Source organism: Rutidosis leptorrhynchoides, chromosome 9, assembly GCF_046630445.1.
Source record: "Rutidosis leptorrhynchoides isolate AG116_Rl617_1_P2 chromosome 9, CSIRO_AGI_Rlap_v1, whole genome shotgun sequence".
In the NCBI taxonomy this organism is placed as follows: domain Eukaryota; kingdom Viridiplantae; phylum Streptophyta; class Magnoliopsida; order Asterales; family Asteraceae; genus Rutidosis; species Rutidosis leptorrhynchoides.
Genome location: NC_092341.1, coordinates 24,296,820 through 24,306,841, shown reverse-complemented (window position 1 = coordinate 24,306,841; position 10,022 = coordinate 24,296,820). Strand labels below are relative to the sequence as shown.

General features: G+C 33.5%; 1 non-coding gene across 1 annotated transcript; it reads right to left on the bottom strand.

Moving 5' to 3' along the window:
- Positions 1 to 288: 288 nt before the first annotated feature.
- Positions 289 to 395, bottom strand: LOC139869512 (small nucleolar RNA R71). Its single transcript, XR_011766118.1, has one exon. It is a non-coding gene; the product is annotated as a small nucleolar RNA R71 (small nucleolar RNA).
- Positions 396 to 10,022: the final 9,627 nt, after the last annotated feature.

Here is a 10,022-nt window from a genome sequence, read left to right as displayed (position 1 = left end):
GATTATGAAATTAAAGTACAAATTCTACACATGGTGACTAATCAATGCCAATTTAGTGGTGCGCCGAAGGAAGATCCAAATGAACATCTTCGTACCTTTAATAGGATCTGCACTCTATTTAAAATCCGAGAAGTTGAGGATGAACAGATATATCTCATGTTATTTCCCTGGACTTTAAAGGGAGAAGACAAAGATTGGTTGGAATCGTTACCTGAAGGGGCGATCGATACATGGGACGATTTAGTTGAAAAATTTCTTAAACAATTCTTTTCGGCATCTAAAGCCGTAAGACTTCAAGGAGAAATTGTTACGTTCACACAGAAGCCAAATGAAACTCTATATGAGGCGTGGACAAGATTTGAAAAGTTATTAAGAGGATGTCCGCAACATGGTTTAGATACCTGTCAAATAGTACAAATATTCTACCAAGGATGCGACATCACTACAAGGAAAGACATCGATATAGCAGCTGGTGGTTCTATTATGAAGAAAACCGAAACTGATGCTTACAAAATTATTGATAACACTGCTTCCCACTCACATGAGTGGCACCAAGAAAAAGATATCGTTAGATCATCTAAAGCAGCTAGAGCCGATTCTAGCCATAACTTAGATTCCATTTCCGCAAAGATAGATGCTGTCGAGAGACGAATGGAAAAGATGACTAAAGATATCCACTCAATACGAATTAGTTGTGAGCAGTGTGGAGGACCACATTTGACAAAAGATTGTCTCAGTATTGAATTAACAATGGAACAAAGAGAGAATGTTTCATATCTAAACCAAAAGCTTGGAAATAATTATCAGAATAATTATCAACCGCCAAGACCGATCTACAATCAAAACCAGAATTATAACAGAAATGTTCCATACAACAACAACAAGGTCCTAGCAATCAACAAGTATCCAATAATACTTACAATCAGCAAAGACCTAATTTTCAAAACAAACCACCACAAACCGATGATAAAAAGCCGAATTTAGAAGATATGATGACGAAGCTAGTTGAAACTCAAACGTAGTTTTTCACATCTCAAAAACAAACCAATGAACAAAATGCTCAAGCATTTAGAAATCAACAAGCTTCTATTCAAAACTTGGAACAAGAAGTAAGTAACCTAGCAAGGTTAATAGGTGAAAGAAAACTGGGAAGTTTACCTAGTGATACAAATGCAAACCCCCGGAATGAAACAGCTAAAGCCATTACCACAAGAAGTGGTACAACACTTAAACCACCTGAAATACCTGTAACTTCTGCTGAAGCTATTCCTACTTCACAAAAACCACAACCTGATCAAGATAAGGAAAAAGAACCGGTAGTTGAAAAGGTTAATGAAGATAACATAGTTAAGGCTAAACCTTATGTTAAACCATACCAACCACCACTTCCTTACCCGAGTAAAATGAAAAAAGAGAAACTTGAAGTCGAGCAATCCAAATTCTTGGATATGTTTAAACAGATAAATGTAAATCTTCCTTTCATTGATGTGATTTCAGGAATGCCTAGATATGCTAAATTCTTGAAAGATCTAATATCAAATAGAAAGAAAATGGAAGAACTCTCGGCTGTTACTATGAATGCTAATTGTCAGCAGTGCTGTTGAATAAGATACCAGAAAAACTATCGGATCCAGGAAGTTTCACAATTCCATGTTTTCTGGGTAGTCTTAGTTCAATAGAAGCATTGGCAGACTTAGGTGCTAGTATAAATTTAATGCCGTATTCACTATAAGCTAAACTAGACCTTGGAGAATTGAAACCAATAAGAATAAGCATACAACTAGCCAATCGATCAATAAAATATCCTAGAGGGATAATGGAGAATATGCTAGTTAAAGTTGGTACTTTAGTATTTCCAGTAGATTTTGTTGTTCTGGACATGGAAGAAGATTCTCAAGTTCCTCTCATATTAGGAAGACCATTCTTAAACACGGCTAAAGCAATGATAGACGTGTTTGGTAAGAAACTGACCCTAAGTATAGAGGACGAGAGTGTTACCTTTTCAGTTGATAGAGCAATGCAACAACCGCAATCTGCAGATGATACATGTTATTATATTCAAACTATAGATTCACATGCAGAATTATTAGAAGAATTTCCAGAATTACAAGGAACAGGAGAATGTTCTTTAGGAGAAGGTAATGAACCAATTGATGAAGCTGAAATGTTAGCTACACTAATAGCTAATGGATATGAACCAACAACAGAAGAAATTCAAATGCTAAAAGAAGAAGACAGATATCGATATAAATCATCGATAGAAGAACCTCCGAAATTAGAGTTAAAGCCACTTCCAAACCATTTGGAATATGCTTATTTACATGGTGAATCTGAATTATCTGTAATAATATCGTCTTCTCTTACTGAAAATGAGAAATCACAACTCATTTCTGTGTTGAAAGCTCATAAACCAGCCATTGCATGGAAGATTCATGATATTAAAGGAATAAGTCCTTCGTATTGCACACATAAAATCCTTATGGAAGAAGGTCATAAAACGTATGTGCAACGCCAACGAAGAGTAAATCCGAATATGCAAGATGTAGTTAAAAAAGAAATTATTAAACTACTAGATGCAGGTTTAATTTATCCAATTTCTGATAGTCCATGGGTAAGCCCAGTTCAATGCGTGCCTAAGAAAGGTGGCATGACTGTCATTACAAATGAGAAAAATGAGCTTATTCCTACTAGGACTATAACAGGATGACGTGTGTGTATTGATTATAGAAAATTAAATGACGCCACCAGAAAAGATCACTTTCCCTTACCTTTTATTGATCAAATGTTGGAAAATTTGCCGGAAACAGTTACTATTGTTTTCTTGATGGATTTTCCGGATATTTTCAAATTCCAATAGCACCCGAAGATCAAGAGAAAACCACATTCACGTGCCCTTATGGTACTTTTGCTTACAAACGCATGCCATTTGGACTTTGCAACGCCCCTGTAACCTTTCAAAGGTGCATGATGGCGATTTTTCACGACATGATAGAAGAATGCATGGAAGTTTTCATGGATGACTTTTCAGTCTTCGGTGATACATTTGAATCATGTCTAGTTAATCTGGAACGAATGCTTATTAGATGCGAACAATCAAATCTAGTTCTTAATTGGGAGAAATGCCATTTCATGGTTAAAGAAGGCATCGTTCTTGGACATAAAATTTCAAAAGAAGGAATTGAAGTGGATAGAGCTAAAGTAGATGTAATTGCTAAACTTCCACATCCCACCAATGTTAGAGGAGTTAGGAGTTTTCTAGGGCATGCCGGTTTTTACCGACGTTTCATAAAAGATTTTTCTAAAATTGCCACTCCTATGAATAAACTCCTAGAAAAGGATGCTCTATTCATATTTTTTAGATGAATGTATCAAATCTTTTAATATTCTTAAAGAGAAACTCACTAATGCACCGATCATGATAACACCGAATTGGAATTTACCGTTTGAACTAATGTGCGATGCAAGTGATTTTGCAATGGGAGCCGTTTTAGGACAAAGGAGTGAAAAACGATTTCAACCTATATATTAAGTAAGATGTTACAAGGAGCACAAACGAACTATACAACTACTGAAAAAGAACTCCTTGCTATTGTCTTTGCTTTTGACAAATTTCGTTCATATCTCGTTCTAGCAAAAACAGTGGTCTATACCGACCATTCTGCTCTTAGATACCTATTTTCGAAACAAGATGCCAAAACAAGATTAATCCGTTGGATCTTACTCTTACAAGAGTTCGATATTGAAATCCGAGATAAAAGAGGAGCAGAAAATCTCGCCGCTGATCATCTTTCTCGTCTTGAAAATCCCGAATTAGAAGTTCTAAATGAATCGGCCATACAAGACAACTTTCCTGATGAATATCTATTGAAGATAGATTATACTAAAATTCCATGGTTTGCAGACTATGCAAACTACTTAGTATGTGGATTCCTTGAAAAAAGATTATCGTACCAAAAACGAAAGAAATTCTTTAGTGATATAAAACACTATTTCTGGGAAGATCCACGCCGATGTGTATTCGGAGATGAAGCTAGTAAAATTTTAAACCATTGTCACACAGGACCAACAGGAGGGCATTATGGGCCTCAACTAACAGCAAGAAAAGTTTATGATGCTGGATTCTATTGGCCTAAAATTTACAAAGACGCACACCTTCTTTGCAAATCCTATGATGCTTGTCAAAGGGCCGGAAAAATAAGTCAACGTGATGAAATGCCACAAAATGTCATTCAAGTATGCGAAGTATTTGACATTTGGGGTATTGACTTTACGGGTCCATTTCCAAAATCTCATAATAATCTCTACATTCTCGTAGCCATTGATTATGTATCTAAATGGGCGGAAGCACAAGCTCTCCCAACTAACGATGCACGAGTTGTAGTCAACTTTTTAAAATGTCTTTTTGCAAGGTTTGGAACACCGAAAGCTTTAATAAGTGATCGGGGTACTCATTTCTGTAATAATCAACTTGAGAAAGTTCTCAAAAGATATGGAGTAACTCATAAAATCTCCACAGCTTATCATCCACAAACAAGTGGACAAGTTGAAAATACCAACCGAGCTTTAAAACGTATTCTAGAAAAAACCGTAGGATCAAATCCGAAGGAATGGTCCATTAAATTGGAGGATGCACTCTGGGCTTTTAGAACAGCCTACAAAACTCCAATTGGAACCACACCTTTTAGACTCGTTTATGGAAAAGCATGTCATCTTCCAGTAGAAATTGAACACAAAACATTTTAGGCTTTGAAGACATGTAATCTTGATTTACATGAAGCTGGACGTCTACGGTTAAGTCAATTAAACGAATTAGAAGAATTAAGACATGAAGCATACGAAAATTCGTTGATATATAAGGAAAGAACAAAGAAATGGCATGATAAAAGAATCAGAAGTTCAAAAGAATTTAAAGAAGGAGACAGAGTTCTTCTTTTCAATTCACGATTCAAGCTATTTTCTGGAAAATTGAAATCAAGATGGTCTGGACCATTCATAGTCAAAAGAGTTTTCCCATACGGAACGATAGAATTAATAAATTCAAATGGAATTGAATTTAAAGTTAATGGTCACAGAGTTAAACACTACATAGATAGTTCAATGGAAATCGACAATGAAGTTAATCACAATTTTGATACCACAGCTAACTAAGTGTGGGGAGAATCAAGTCTTTAAAGGATAATATGTATTTCTGTTAGAGTTAGATTGTCTGTTTTCGTGTAGTTCTCGAAAATGGAACCCGAATGGTCTTTCCTTAGCAGACCCTAAAGAACTAGTCATCTCCCCACATTTTGAATTTTTATTTTCTTTTAGGTTTTTACGAAATGAAGACTGCCTGTGAACTAAACCATGGTCTAATGCTACACGCTTTGATCACTAAACGTAATAATGACACACTTCCGAGTGAACTAGTATCAGTAATCAGAGAAAGATTGGACGGAGTAAGAAAAGAATCCAGATTCGAAGATAATAAGTTACAATTTGGTAAAGGAAAATCAAAATCCGCAGCGAAAAGAAGAGCACGACACCTAGAAAGATGTCACAAATGCGGAAAATGGTCACATGGAGGTAAATGTTCAAATAATCAAACCTATTCAAACACAGAATTTGTTACTTTATGCAGAGACGGACCGTTCATATGTTTAGAAGAAAAAACACTGAATGCTCGAGGTTACGCCTATGTAGCCATGGAAAATCAATTAAACCGACTATCTTATGAGTGGGATAGATCGTATCACTAAGAATACTATCTCACAGGTAAGTCTGTACAGTTTTTATTTTTTTATTTTTATTTTTAACCTTTTGATAATAAACGCTAATTTGTTCGCTATAAAGTATTAAATTGGTATTGAATAAAATTAGGTTTGGCGACCGAAATTATTGATATCATTCAAAAATTTATTACATCACTGCGAAATTTAACGTTTATTCTTAAGGTATAAATATCTTTAATCAATCAACCCAAAATATTTCAAAAATTCGTCATGAGTTAAATTAGGTCATGGAACCGAAATTACTTTACCGAAAAGAGGGGCGCATATTTTTGATAATATTTGATTGATTAAAGTGGGATAAAAGCCAAAAAGATTTTTAATTTTATTTTTTACCATGTTTTTAAAATAAATATATAAATATTAAATTAATATTTTGAACTTTGTAAAATCAATATATTTAAGTTTGTAAATATTTGAAAAATTAATCTTTTTAATATAAGTTTGTATGTATAAAAACAAAAATATAATATAAGTTTGGTGTAAATTTATAATATGAATTTTTAATTAAGTTTAATATGAATTTTTAATTTTATGCATTTTAAATTTAAGTTTGGTGTGAATTTAAAAAAAAAAATTTACTTTATTTCGCTAAGTTAAAAATATGATTTTTAAAATTCGTCGTGAGTTGAAGACTAGGTCGTTGAACCGAAATTGCTTTACCCGAGGGAGGGACGAGAACTTTTATTATCATTATTTTTAATCTTATTGAATTAAAGTATGCCAAAAACATTAAAAAATCCAAAAATCTTTACTTTTAAAACCGCGCTTTGATTTGACAAATTTTAAAAATTTTGTCGAGGGACAGACTAGGACATCGATCCGAAACGCCCTCATCCTAAAAAGAAACAAATTTTTAAAATTTTATTAATTTTATGTTTTATAAAGTATAAGATTTTATTAAAAAAAAAAGGTGAAAACACTGTACCCGGGACTCCATGCGATCGCATGGAGTTTGGCCTTTGGTGCCATGCGATCGCATGGGGACCAAATGCAGGCCAGACTCAAAACAGACAGCAGGTCTGTCTTCTCCACACAACACACACACAAACATGAAACTCTCTCAAATCTTCACCAAATTTCATTATTTTTCCATCGTAATTCGTCATTTTTCTTGCTCTAATCATGCCTAGATTCTCATTCTTCAGCAAAATGGAAAAAATTACACCCCTAAACTCTATAAATTCCTAGTTTTTGTGATAATTATCAATTTTTTACCTAATGCAATTTTATTAATTTCTAGTGTAATTAGTGTTAAATTGTTAGTATTTTATGCATGTATAACCTAGATTGATGCTATTTAACATGATTTGAAGCCAAAAACTTCAAAATTTTTAGAAATCTAGGGTTAGTATTCTTGAGCAATTTGGGGCTTTTTGATATAAACAGGTTATGGTCGATTTTTGTCATGAATTATTGCTAAATTGAGTAGTGTAACATGTTTAGATAGTTAAATGATCCAAACATTGATCCTAAACATGATTTTTAGAGATTAAAGTGGACTTTTTAAGTCCAAAATTCATGAACTTGATTAATTTAATATATTTGCCGTTTGAGACTTGTTTAATTATTAGTAATGACTATTTTGACATGTTATTTGAGTTAAATGCTTATGAATTTTGTATACATTTTCATATGTGCTTATTTGAAAAGTGTAGAATTGTGAAAAATTGTGAAAATGTGTATAAGTTTAATTTTGATTTAACATGTTATAGTGATTGTTTTAAGTTGTTATTTTGCTAACACTAATGCATATTTGGATGCACAAATTTTGTGTTTAATGTGTTTTGCAGAAAGCTGATACTGGAGGTTCAGGAGCATCATCATCTAGACGACCAGCACCAGAACCAGAACCAGAACCAGAAATGCAACACGAACAACAACTACAACAGGAACAACAATAACAGCCTGATCAGCACGTACCTTATTATGATCCGGTACAGTTTGTTGATGAATTCATAGTATTCCCAATGAGGCCGCCAGTAGAATTCCCAACGATTCCTGAGCACACTCTGCATCCTAATCTAAGATTTGATAGGAGATGGAGAGATTACGAGACATATCAAAGGAACAAATTCAAATTGGTAACAAAAAATGTAGAGGTGCCAAGGGTAATCGATTGGGCCCCTTTGGAAACGGTCCATCTAGCTGACCGTGTTAGACAGCTTTTGGTACAAAGGTATGGCAGTTCTTCTTTTACAGATTGGGAACGTCTTTTCACCATTCGTAGACCTGTATATAAGGAATGATGTGTTGAGTTGATGAGTACTGTATCACTTGATACAAATATAGTTAGAATAGATGATAGAAGATTTCTTAGGTTTATCCTTGGCGGTAGGATGTACAGAATGTCCATGCTGGACATGGCCAGGGCCTTATAGATATATACTCCTGGTGAGTTGCTATTACCCGATTGTACAAATTTGATTCATTATGGTGAAAGGGTAGATAGTAACTTTGACGCTGACGCCATTTGGAGGCGTATGTCACATTTTGATGTTTTTACACGAGCAGGAGGACACTCCTATACACATATTGACAGAGCCGAGCTTCGTATTATTCATAGATTTTTGGCTAACTCAATTACACAGAGAGGTCACAATAAAGAAAAAAATTACCTTACATGATTTATTCTACCTAAAGTGTATTCGGGATCCTAGAAGCTTTGTCAATATCCCTTACTGTGTTGCTTTTTATTTATCTAAAATGGTAGAGGGAATGCAGGAAGGGAGTATAATAGGAGGAGGTATTTTTGTTACTCTCATTGGAGAGTATTTAGGTGTTGATAGGAACCAAGGGGGTCCATTACAGCTTTGTAGAGAACAGGTTGAGCCCTTAGGATTGAAAGTTTATGTGGGTGCTAAGGTATTGAAAAGTAGACATTGTAGTGACCCGAACTTTTCCATGTTTATATATATTAATTGAGATTGATATTTACATGATTAAATGTTTCCAACATGTTAAGCAATCAAACTTGTTAAGACTTGATTAATTGAAATATGTTTCATATAGACAATTGACCACCCAAGTTGACCGGTGATTCACGAACGTTAAAACTTGTAAAAACTATATGATGACATACATATGGATATATATATATATATATATATATATATATATATATATATATATAGTTAACATGATACTATGATAAGTAAACATATCATTAAGTATATTAACAATGAACTACATATGTAAAAACAAGACTACTAACTTAATGATTTTTAAACGAGACATATATGTAACGATTATCGTTGTAAAGACATTTAATGTATATATATCATATTAAGAGATATTCATACATGATAATATCATGATAATATAATAATTTAAAATCTCATTTGATATTATAAACATTGGGTTAACAACATTTAACAAGATCGTTAACCTAAAGGTTTCAAAACAACACTTACATGTAACGACTAACGATGACTTAACGACTCAGTTAAAATGTATATACATGTAGTGTTTTAATATGTATTTATACACTTTTGAAAGACTTCAATACACTTATCAAAATACTTCTACTTAACAAAAATGCTTACAATTACATCCTCGTTCAGTTTCATCAACAATTCTACTCGTATGCACCCGTATTCGTACTCGTACAATACAGAGCTTTTAGATGTATGTACTATTGGTATATACACTCCAATGATCAGCTCTTAGCAGCCCATGTGAGTCACCTAACACATGTGGGAACCATCATTTGGCAACTAGCATGAAATATCTCATAAAATTACAAAAATATGAGTAATCATTCATGACTTATTTACATGAAAACAAAATTACATATCCTTTATATCTAATCCATACACCAACGACCAAAAACACCTACAAACACTTTCATTATTCAATTTTCTTCATCTAATTGATCTCTCTCAAGTTCTATCTTCAAGTTCTAAGTGTTCTTCATAAATTCTACAAGTTCTAGTTACATAAAATCAAGAATACTTTCAAGTTTGCTAGCTCACTTTCAATCTTGTAAGGTGATCATCCAACCTCAAGAAATCTTTGTTTATTACAGTAGGTTATCATTCTAATACAAGGTAATAATCATATTCAAACTTTGGTTCAATTTCTATAACTATAACAATCTTATTTCAAGTGATGATCTTACTTGAACTTGTTTTCGTGTCATGATTCTGCTTCAAGAACTTCGAGCCATCCAAGGATCCGTTGAAGCTAGATCCATTTTTCTATTTTCCAGTAAGTTTATCCAAGGAACTTAAGGTAGTAATGATGTTCATAACA